Below are 12,769 nucleotides of genomic sequence, written 5' to 3' on the forward strand. Positions count from 1 at the left end.
CTAGTTCGGGTCGTGAAAAACTTGGTATCAAAGAACGGTTCATGGTTCCAGGGTGTCTCTGAAATCGCATCTGGTAGAGTCTTATTTATGGGTATGTACCGTGCCATACTTATAAGCAGGAGGCTACTAAGCGTTTAGGAATATTTTTCTTTCTTCATGTTCTGGTTCATGCTATGGATTCAGAATGTTTCTCTTTCATACTTTAATTTGTGTTATGGTGTCACTCATATGAAGGTAACAGTCATCCCAATTCTTTTTTTACCTTGATGTTTTTAGATATGTCTCATTGTTGGGGTGATTCAGGTGTAGAAGTCTAGAATCTAAATGGTATGGTCCTTTCTGATTGAGCCATATAAGATTTTAAAAATTGTGCAAGGACTTGTGAAGAGTCTGTTAGTGCCTTAGAGTGTATTGATTTTAGTGTAAGCTTTGATTCTGATGAAATCGTGCTTTTAAGCCTGCGGTATTAAGTGTATTAAGTCCTTTCCAAAAATTTATGTTGCAGATGTCATGCCTAAAAAGAAGAATGATATGTAGCAGAATGTTGGAATAGTATTTCCACCCGAATAGTAGTATCAATTAAAGTATCGGTGTCATGACCTATTGGTAGTGATGTTGGACCAAGGAGTTGGTAATATGAAGTCACAAAGTTAGAAGTTACAGTGAGGGTGACTTTTGTGTAACTAAATATTTTATTTGAATAACCGATATTTGAGGATGATTTACCCCTTTATAGTGATAAACTCATTTGGTAGCTAGTAGTATGTGTGGATTGTATGGTAGTCTGTGGGGGGAGTGTTTGACTCAGATTTTTATTTATACAAAGTAAGATGAGTATTCTTAGATCATTGAATATTGTGTGTCAAGTTTCTATCTTTTGTAATCTTGTTATCATTGTGTTGTTGAAACTCAAAGTCTAGTGAAGCCGTGTAAGTTCTATTTCGATTCACTAGCAACTTGTTGTTCAACTTATTGTTCTTGTGTTGGTTGAATATAAGTATAGCCGAATCTTTTTGCATGAGATTGAGTTGGTAATGAGGTGATACGTCCTTGTGTGCTAGTTTAGTAGAAGGTAGACAAGGAGTTATTAGTCAAGGTGAATTGTTGATTGCTTGAAGTATGAAAAAGGCTAGATTAGCCAGGAGGTTATAATTATAGACTCATGGTTGTTGTGGAATTTGAAGGTAGTCTAAATGTATGCTTGGGTAAGTAAGTGTGATGTGAGAAAGTCGTATAAATAGATAAGAGTGTATGGGGTTATAATATAAGATTAAGGTTGACTATGTCTTTTATGTGACTCCCCCCCCTCCCCCCCGACTTTCTTTTCGTTGGTAGTTGTAAACTAGTAGTACTTATGAGAAGGTATGCAGTAGATTTTTGAGGTATTTGGATAGAATGCCCCAATTTGATGGACTATTATAGTATATTATGTTGCATTATTCATTGGTGGTAAATGATGGATGTTAGACTATAGGCTTGAATTTAATGTAGAATGTGGATGTAAGAATAATGGTTTAAGATTAATGATGAATGTTTTGTGAGAATTGTGTGTCAGGTTGGGTTGTAAGTCATGTTTAACACTAGACATTAAGTTTGAACAATTGATGTCCATGAAGGTGGATTTGATGATTTCTTGGTTAATGGTACTAGTTATATATAAGTAATCTAATAGGCTTGAATGGTGTATGCAATAGATTAAGTTTATTTGATTCGTAATAAAGTATGATGTTGTATGTATGAGGTAGGAGTATGCCCAAGGTGATATGAGGTTGCGGTATTTTTCTAAGGCTATTGCATGTTACGTGTGGCTAGTAGACATAGTAGTACCATTGAGTTTCTAGGTGGAGAAAGACTAGCAGTATGATTCATCAAAGGTTTGGTGATATCCATGTTAAGTTTTAGAATCTAAGTTTGAATTTTTGAAGGTTGAACCGACAGAAATAAGAGTTGAAGCACTATAAGGTGTGCACTCCTACTATGGGGATACTCACGAGGATTTGAAGTTAGTAAGTGTTCAAGTATTATGGGATTGACTTTTGAGGCTATAGAAACCTAAGTGTTGAATCTTAAAAGGAGGTGTTAGCATTGGTCGCTATACATGAAAATACCAGAGTATATATAGTGGTTCACAGACTTAGAGTAATGACTTAAATCTAAGGGGGAGATGATAGAACGAGTAACCAAGTCAAGTTTTCAGATGCTAATAGATGTGCCAGTAAGTTATGGAATTGGCCGTGAGAAAGACGATGCCCAATCTATTCTTATTTCAGTAGTTTACTTCAGTTATTCTGATAGATACTCATGCTTTATGTTTCAGCTTCATGATCATAGTCCGTGTTCATGCATATGATAAGGAATCATGTACTCTCCTAGTTCCTAGTATAATGAGTTTCCAGTTTGTTCAACTGTCAGAATCACTTTCCGTAAGTTATGAATTCCAAAAATTCAGGTCATGCAGTTCATGACTCTTGTGCACATGTGATACTCTTAACGATCAGTGAAAAATTCAGATTTATATTAGGTACGTCCTAAGATTAGATCTCTTTAATGAGTTCATGCCGTAAGTGCTCTATTCCTCACGCCTCAGTAGGGTATCAAGTTATGCTTAGTACTTCCCTCATGTTTTGGATTCTGATATTTTAATTTTTCAGTGACCTTTTCTCTTAGGTCGAGATAGTGATGATAAATAGTTGTCTAGATGGGAAAGAGTAAACATTTATTATTGATAAAAGATGGTTGTGTGCTTATTTGAGTTAAGGTAGTAATTGTGGAGCAAGATTGAGGCCAAGTCTTTGATACATGTCAAAGTTAGTTGAAGTTTTATGTGTTATATTTGGGAAAAGTTGTTGTATGCTTGTTTTATGTAAGTCCATAAGTTGAAAGAATTTTGAGGTAAAGTTTCGTATATGGCTTGGTTAGTTGAGAATATTTTATGTTTATTATCTTAATAGTGCAGGAAAGTTGTTATGGATAGAAGTATTAGAGAATATGAGAAAGATGCTTTATGAGTGCTTGTTTAGAAATGCATATGTGGGTATGAAGATAGGCTTGAATGTCATGTTTGTATACATACGAATAGATGCTTTGAGTGTTTGTAAATGTCTAATGCAAAGTTGAAGGTGATTGCTGGAGTGGCTATAAGAATTATGCATTAGATGAGGAACTGTGAAATGCAGGGTGTACTGAATTCATGATTTAGACTAGTACTACGGTATTATGTGGTGTGTCTTGTGATTTTAAGTTAGGCTTGAAGATAGTGAGGGGATTTAGTTCATTTTAGACATTAGTAGATGGAAATATTAGCGGCCATGTGATAAAAATAAGTTGAATCAATGAGCATGGTGTTTAAAGGGAAAATATAGTTGAGAGAGTATTTTAGAAGTGTGGCTAACCTTGAAAGTAAGAAGTTGCATTGCCTAAGGTTTGGTAATTCTATCCTAGTTTATGAGTTACATGTCTATATTCTGTGCTATAGAGTAGTGTCAATGTTGTGATCCCATAGTTGGATGTTTGGTGTAAATTGTGTCCAAGATCTTTTGCTCCCTAATGCTACTAGGACTTCTTTAGAAAGAGTGTTGAAGAGATACTCCAGTTATGTATAAGTGTCCAGTATAATTTCGTCTGTATATCCAGGAATTCAGTTTGACAGTCAGGCAGACAAGTTACCGTGGTTTTCCACCTTTTCACCTAGTCCAACTATCTGAAGTCCAATATGTATGACCATCCCAAAAGATAATCTATTCCATCCGTGTAAGTTGCAAACTCAGTTCAGTCCAAGCATCATGTTTCAAATTTAGTTATTTAGTCATGACTCAGTTCATAAGAGTTCTACATATAATCTCAAATTTTTTCAGCTATTTTAGCTCAGACAGCTTAATACCTTTGTACGATCTAAATCTTGTTGCCTCATGATTCATACTTACATAAGTTATCACTTCTAAATCCAATTTGTGTGATTTGAGCATAAACACTTCGGGGAGAATCCTAAGCTCTCAGCATGAATCAGCTCCTTAAAACAAGTAAGGGCAAGTCAACTCAGAATTCAGTTTCATGATAGAGGTTTAAATGTTAAAGATCAGTTATATCCTTTCTTAGAAGACACATCATTTCTACGTTATTTCATACCTTTAAGCTTCAACATTCCAACCCATCATTCAGGGACGAATGATCCCAAGGGGGAGATAATGTAACACCCCGCATTTTGGGCTAGAATAAAAATCGTCTTTCCTACGCGTAGATGTTCCAAAAGCCATAAATCCTATGAAAATTTGGTATGTTAATCGATCATAACTCTTTGTATATAATGAATTAGGAGACCTACTATATATAAAATGAAAGTTCTTTGAGTCCTTTTTCTAACGCCACTGTTAATGAAAGTTCTTTGTCTGCCAAAACGTGACGACGAGGCTGACAACTTATCAGCCGTGTGATGGCTCGTCAGACCTGGTCGTCAGACTAAGGCAGTGAATGGTGAAAACCATCCTAAAAATGACGACCTGGGTGACGACTTATCACCTGAGTGACGGTCCATCAACCCTGGTCGTCAACTGATGCAAATATGCAATTTTTTTGGGTTCCTTAGGGGTATTTTGGTCTTTCCCTCACTCCAAAAATCTTTCACACGAATTAAATCACCCCCTTAAGTGTTATTAATCAATCATTATCAGTATTACAATATCAAAAACTTCCTCTTCACTCTCAAAATAAGATCAAATTAGGGTTTTCTCCAAGAACAAGAAATTCAAAGAAATCAAGCCTTAAGTTCAAGATCTCCAAGAAACAAATCAAGATCCGGGTTTCATCTATCAAGATCTAGGTTCCATCTTTCAAGAATCATAAATTAAGGTACGTGGGGTTTTTCTAAAAATTCATTGGCAAAGAAACCTTCTTTAATTCATGTTAAAGATTTAGAAATCATGATTTTACGGAAAGGGTTTGAATTTTACCATTACTAGCATGCTTTAGAAGCTTTAACTAATATTGTTTGGTCTTTAGGACTTCCCCCGAAGTGATTTTAAATGTTACATATATGTATGTATGTGTTTTTAGTTGATATTTGAATTGAGAGCATGACTCACATGAAATCCCTCTTTTGATATGATTTATCCCATTTTTCATATGATATGGATTATGTTGAAATGCATCTTGAAAAGCATGATACGAAATGTATTGATTTATACTATGACTTGAATATAATTTTTGAATCAAAAGAGAGGGTTGTGCATGTTGGTAAATGTAGAATATACATATAATGAAAGAGTGCATGATTTTGTCAAAAGCACATGACCACCATATGTTTGAAGAATTCTTGCATAGTTTTGACTTATGTTTCGGAATATGAAATCTCTTATACTATTTGCATGTTTGGGTGGTCTGAATTGAGTTTTAATGAAAGAATCATGCATGGTACAACATGGCTCAGAAATAGAACTTGCAAGTCTTGGTGTGACGACACCAACTCAGATAATGCCATGTTAATTCAGAACAGAATAAAATGCATATTTGAAATCAGATTTTCAGATTTTGAAACTAGAATGATGCGTGTTTTAGAACAGACTAAAATTGGGCATAAAGAGAGCTTAGGTAGTTCCCCGAAGAAGGCACGAGTTCAAATAACTCATTGCCCAAAATCATAATTTGCCGATCCGGGTATATTATTATGCGCTGGCCTAGTGCCCTATGGCGTATCAAACTCAGACACTCCAATCCTTGCGGCACACTTGGGTTGAGGGCTTCCCCGCCGAGTTAATGGCGGATTCCATATAGCCCGTGGAATATCAGACTTGTAAGGGAGTGCCATCTAACTCAGAAGTAATACGAAGAATAGAATTGCATTAACAGAAAGTTTTATGTTTTCAAAAATGCCTATGTGTTTGAATTTATATCTTTCATGATGTTTTATGACTAACTCTCAACTATTTTATTTATATAAAAGCTTTATTTTAGATTTGCTCTATGTACCAGTACATCTGTATTGATCCCCCTCCCCTACCTCTCAGGTTTTGAGGCTCAGTCTAGGGGTCCAGATAAGTAATAGATAATTCAGAAAGCAGATCAAATTGTGTAGTGGTAAGCCTTCTCTATTCCAGAAGGCCTATCTTTTCAGATTATGTCATCTATTTCAATTTTGGTCTACTGGGGGCCTTGTCCCAGTTTTCAGATAGTTGTCAGATTTTCATGTAGTAGAGATTTCGCAGACTGTTCCAGATGTTGTTAGTAATTTTCGGATTATATTCCTTATTGTTAAACTTAATCCAGAGTATGACCATGTTTCCGTATTAGATCGTAATTCCGTATTTTATTTTATTAGATGAATGTTGTGCATGACTACCAGATAGAGTAGGACGTCCGAACCTTCATGGTTCGGGATGTTTATCACGGCCAGACCCTAGTTCGGGTCGTGACATTTTCCCTTATAAATAAAGGGGTTTTCCTTCATTGTAATTCAACCCATCAAGAAATCTCTCAAGAGAAATAATAATTATTCTCTCTTCTCTCTCTATTCTTATTGTTCTTATTTTATATTTCATAACAAAATTGATTTAATTTATTTTTTTCATGTGTATCACCAATCTATATCATATGGAATTTTATGTGATATGTCAAAATTGTGGGAGAAAAGATAATTAGCTTCAAAACTTGTGAAATTTGTGTAAATTATCCCTTTTTAATTAACAACTAAATCTAACAAAATGATTACTCTCTTCGTTCCAAAAAAATGATCTATTTTAGCTTGATACTGAATTTAAGAAAATAAAAAAGACTTTCGCATCTTATGGTTCTAAATTAAATTTATGTTAAATGTACTAATATGCTCTTTAATCTTGTCGTCTTAAATATATCACGTGTAAAGTTTAAATTAAAATGTCTCTAAAAAAGGGAAAGAATTATTATTTTTGAAACAGATAAAAACAAGTAGGTCATTCTTTTAAACAGAAGAAGTAACTCGGGCTGCACACCAACGTTCAAGGGCCTAAAGGACGTGTTTGACCAAATAATTCAATCCAACAAATATGTTTAAGAGGTCCGTTTACACTATATTATCTATATCTATAACATATTAAAAGTGTGAAGACCTTATAGAAAGTGATTTAAATTTTTTGTCCTCTATTAAAAAGACCCTTCTTTAATAAAATTATCTTTTCACTATTTTTTTGAATTATTATTAATCATTTTTATTATATTAAATAGACGCCTAAAATATATAGGACTCCTAAAATACATGAAAGAATAATCAATTAATATTTTTTCTTCTACTGATCAATTAGAAAAATACTTCTAAAATAGGACTCTATTAAGAAAATACTTTTATAAATATTGAGATGCAGGTTAAACTACCGAAGAAATCAATTTACTTATTGAAAAAATATAATTAATGCTCATCTAACTTAATTCGGTTGCATGTCTAGATTGGTGGATGCTTAATTTTCTAACCCTCAACTCTTTCACTGTTTTTGTCAACATAATAAAATTCAACGTGTGTGTATATATATATATCTTCTTTGTTTTCATTCAAGTCATTCTTTAGGGTCAAAATTTTCGTTCACGCAAGAATTATTTTCATCAAAATTGAAGCTTTGTGATCACTATTGAATTATTTTGTTGTAGTTTGCAGGTCGTAGATTATTGTACAGGTGGTAGATGAATGTCGGTCAGCTTTGAGGATTTTCTTTACGTAAAGATTAAGGTTAATTGTATTGTTTTTATATCTCTACTTTGAGAATATTTTTTGTGTAAAGGTTAAGTTTAGTTGTATTATTTTGATATCTCTATTATCGTATTATTTTGTTATAGTTTACTGATGGTAGATGAGTGTAAGACGGCTTTGACAAAATTTTTGTGTAATTATATTATTTTGATGTCCCTATCATCGTATTGTTTTGTTGCAGTTTACAAGTGGTAAATGAATGTTGATCGGCTTTGGCAATTTTTTTCGGTAGAGGTTAGGTTTAGTTAAATAAATTCTCCAAAAGATGTTGAATTTAATTATTGTATTTATCTTTGTTATTTAGACAAATATCCTATTTAGTGTAACATTTGAACTCAATAAAGTGAGGTACACGCGCGAAGCGTACAGCTAAACTAGTATAATATAATAATAAGAAAAGGTAACATAAACACGCCTTAACTTATCATATTTACACAAATCTCCATCCTTACAAAGTAATTACAAAATTTTCAACTAATTATGTATCTTCGTTGGATATATCGAGAGCTAATTATGTATATTGACAGATTCAAATCGAAAAAAATATACCGGAAGCTAATTATGTACTCTTTACAAAGAAAAAATATATCTTCGTTGGATGCATTATGTATCTCGACAAACTCAAAATCGAAAAAAATGCATCGAGATCTAATTACGTATATTTACAAAGGAATAAAATTGTATCTTTATTGCATATATCGAAAGCTAATTATGTATCTCGACAGACCAAAAATTGAAATTTTTAATAATTATGCAAAATGTAAGAATTTTTTATAATCAAGTTGTAAACTGTTCGAATTTATGTTGTTTGCCCTAATAATAATTCTTCAAAATATATACTCATATATAAATAGATAACTGCTATCATGTCAAAGTAACACTCTACCGCTGAGTTATATTTCTTTCTCACTTATGGAGAAACAAAACTTACTAAATCTAAGTGTGACACTATTCTCGAACATCTTGGAGTTGAATCAAGAAAATTCCTCTGGCCCATCACCCTAGTAACAATTGGTAGATTTACAGTTAATGAATCTAAGTTTTTTTCTCTAACGATGGCTACAAACTATGCAAACTGCACTGTTAAGGAGCCTCGAGTTGTTTACAAATTAAGTTATCGTGACAACATCCTTCAACATTAAAAATTTTCTTCATCACGAGACTGGTCAAATACATATTTCTTTTTGAAGTTAATAGATGCACATGTGTAACCCAACCCACCACATGATTCCACGTGTGTAATTAATCTTTACATAACTACATTCCCCATTTCATTTTATTTGATTTTCATACTAAAAATAATTAGTTTAATGTATTTGTCTAACCTATAAAATCAAAAAAAATTGTTATATTCTTTTCTTTCTACTTTCAGTACTAAATAACAACATAAAATAATACTAATCAAATTTAGAGTTTCAAAAATACCATTCATAAAGTTAGGGGTGTTTGGCCATGAGAATGTCTTTTTTTTATTTTTTTTTGAAAAATTATTTCACCTTAGTAAAAATTATAGTGTTTGCGTTTGACTATAAGAATTTTCAAATACAATTTAAAATTGTATTTGAAAAAGAGAAGATAAGTGATTTTATTTTTACTTTTTTTCACTTTCACTTCTCTGACAAAAAAATCAAAAACAAACTCATTTATATTCATGACAAACACAATTCCAAACTCCAATTCTAAAAATTTTTAATTTTCATGACCAAACAACTACTCTATCCATCTCATTTTATGTGTCATCATTTTCTTTTTGGTCCGTCTAAAAAAGAATATCATCTTTTCTTATTCGGTAACTATTTAATGACATTATTTCTATTTTATCCTTAGTGGGTCTCACTTTATAAAAAAAGACAATTAAAAGTAAACTTTAAGAGATAATTTTATAAATTTTATAAAGTCATTATTTATTTTTTAAATTCTATATCCGATTAGATGGCGATACATAAAAATGAGATGGAGGGATTACTTAATTTAGTAAATTAAATTAAATTTACTAAATTATAGGGATTTTAAACTATCATGAATGTTGAACCTTTTTGACCAGTTCGTGCCTTTACTTTTTCATATTTTTTGAATTCTGTAGTTGAAAATCCTGACTCCACCACCACATGTGTGAGACAAAACTAAATCGTCTTTTATGTGTTGATGAAAAATTGCACCATTTATATATGATTAAAATTACTTTTTATACAATATAGGTTGAACCCCTCGTAGTTCGTACATTTACTTTTTCATATTTAGTGCATTTACTTTTTTATATTTTGAACCTGGAAGTGATAATCCTAACACTGCATGGCCTATATGGGACAAGACTAATTTTTTTGTTTTACTGCAGAAAATACCTATAGGTTTCTTGAAGTATTTGAAGGGTCAGGAACATGTTAAATGTGGTGTACTGAAAAGGGATGGTAAGAAATGGAGGGTTAAGGTGAATGTCCGGAAACTGGAAGAGGGTAATTGGGGAAAATTTATAGAGGAGTTTGATTTGCAAGTGGGAAATATATTGGTGTTTAGTCATGAAGGAAATATGGAATTTGAAGTTTCAATTTTTGTAGTAGAGAATATGCATAGTATATGCAAGAAGACGTAGTCGAGGATGAGATGGACGTGGACAAGGAGGAAGAGGAGGAGTATGAGTACGAGGTGGAGGAGGAGGAGGAGTACGAGTATGAGGAGGAGGAGGAGGAGGAGGAGGAGGAAGAAGAAGTTGCTACTCATGACAAGCCTTGTGAAAAATCTCATTTTGAATACACTTAGTGGAAAATATTGCCTTTTCAGAAGCACCTTGGTATGCCTCAAAACTTTTTTTTCACGCGAAACTCCTGAAGAATCATTACTCCTATTTGACTATAGATTTTAAATTTGAAAATTCAAACGTGAAAATTTGAATTTTGAAGTTGTGATTGAATATGTATTTTAGTTGGAAAAGATTGAAGTTTAGTGAGTGAAGTTCCAAAAACTCCAACATCTTTTTTGTGTAAACAATGTGTTTGTGTTAAGAAATTCATTGTACAAATATTAAATTTAGAACCCACTTATTAGCACTTGAAATCATCATTCTAAAATCCAGAATCTATAAAGTTGCAATCCTGGCTCCGGCTTTGTCTCTGCAACTTCACTAAAGGAAGCATTGTACACTTTTTTATTTTCCTTGTTAATTTGTGTTATATTATCTGTCAAAAGTTGAAGAATACAATGATCTATTTAATGATGTGGGCAAATGGTTATATACTTATACGGACACCATGCCAGTTTTTGCCTCAACAATTTGCACTTACGAATGGTCTCACCAACAAGAAGTGCAGACTGATTGTAAGAGATGAAAGACAAAGGTCATGGATATTAAAGCTCTGCAGTTCCTACAATCCTCGGGCTCGAGCCTATATTGGAAATGGATGGCGTAAATTCATCGCTTAAAATTGTATAAAGGAGGGAGGTCATATTATGTTTGAGGTTGTCACTAATGGAAAGACACCAATATGGAAATTTCAAGTTGTTACTGATGGAGAAACACCGGTGAGGAAGTTTCAAGGCAAGTTTCTCGTCTTATCCAGCCTCCTATTTTTTTAATGATCCTTTTTATCGTCGGTATATTAGAATCTTTCCTTATATCAAGAAGATTTAATAGTTTATATATAGTAAAAACATTCATTTTTATCCTATTTGCACAATAATAGTTTTCATAGTAAGCAATACTATTAGACCCCCTTGCTTGAACCTAGATTTGCCCTTGCTAGGAATGAATTTTTATTTAAATGAATCACTCTGTAGAACGTTCTTCATGAGATTCAAAGCATAGTTACAAATGAAAAAAGAGATAATGTTCATTAACACATGAACTATCACTTTTTGCGAGCGTCATACCTTAGTTCAGGTGTACCTAAATTATTATCAACTATTTATCAAAGTACACCTCGATGTTGACTAGGCTAATTGGTTGAATACAATTGCCAAAGGCGCATGACAACTTAATTTGCCCATAAAATTTCGTCTATATAATAGCTAATTCATTAATTTTGAGGCGGGTTTTGATAAATGGTTTGTGAAATTTCAGGAGAAACTCAAACTCAAGATAGTTTAGGTAGGAGACACAGAAAAAAAATGATACTTCAGGTGTGCGTTTTGACCATTATCTCTTAATTTCTTAAAATTTTCAATTAATACCTTTAATTATCTGTGTGGAGTGCCATTTGACACCATTTTAAAACAAAAAAGAGTGTAAGGAAATGCAAAGATTTGATGGTATTGGTTGGAAACTCGCCAAAATCTTATACTTTAGATGTGTTTTGACCATTATCTCATGAAGAAAATAAATTTGCATATTTTGTTTCCTCTAGAATTAAGGCGGGGGAATAGCGGGCACACAAATAGTATGTGTGCTAGGATAATTGATTGCAATAGAGAAGCAACTATATAGGTATTTGAGGTCTCGAAGGTTAGCTCAAGCGGGCATAAAAGGGATTGGTGGTGGAATGCAGATGTCTATGGGAAAGTGAAAGACAAAAAGCTTGCTTATACGACGATAGTGAAAAGCTTAGAATAGGAGGAGTAGAGAGAGATATAAGACGACAAAGAAGATAGCGAATCTAGCAATCACAACGGCTAAAATAATAATTTTTCAGTACTTATAGGGAGAGCTTGACTACGACAGCAGGGATATGTAGTCTTATAAGCTTGTCAAGGTGAGGGAGAGAAAAGTTTGTGACCTGGACCAAGTGAAGTACATCAAGGATGAGAATGGCAAAGTTTTGGTAGGAGAGGCCCACATTAGACGAAGATGGCAAACGTATTTTCAATGCTCTTAATGAAGAAGGGGATAAGGATCCTACTGGGGAGTTAGAGTGTTCCAATATTCGTAGAGATTTTGGGTATTGCAGGTGCATAAAGGCTATGAAGGTTGAGAGGCCATTCGTAAAATAAGAAGGGGAAGAGCAACTGGGCTAGATGAGATCCCGGTGGATTTATTGAAGTATGCAGGCAAGGCAAGTATGAAGTAGCTGATTGAGTTGTTTAATGTCATATTAAGGACGTCTAAGATGCCAAAAAAAAGAAAAATTAAGG

The sequence above is a fragment of the Capsicum annuum genome, chromosome 1 (assembly GCF_002878395.1).
Source record: "Capsicum annuum cultivar UCD-10X-F1 chromosome 1, UCD10Xv1.1, whole genome shotgun sequence".
Classification (NCBI taxonomy): Eukaryota; Viridiplantae; Streptophyta; class Magnoliopsida; order Solanales; family Solanaceae; genus Capsicum; species Capsicum annuum.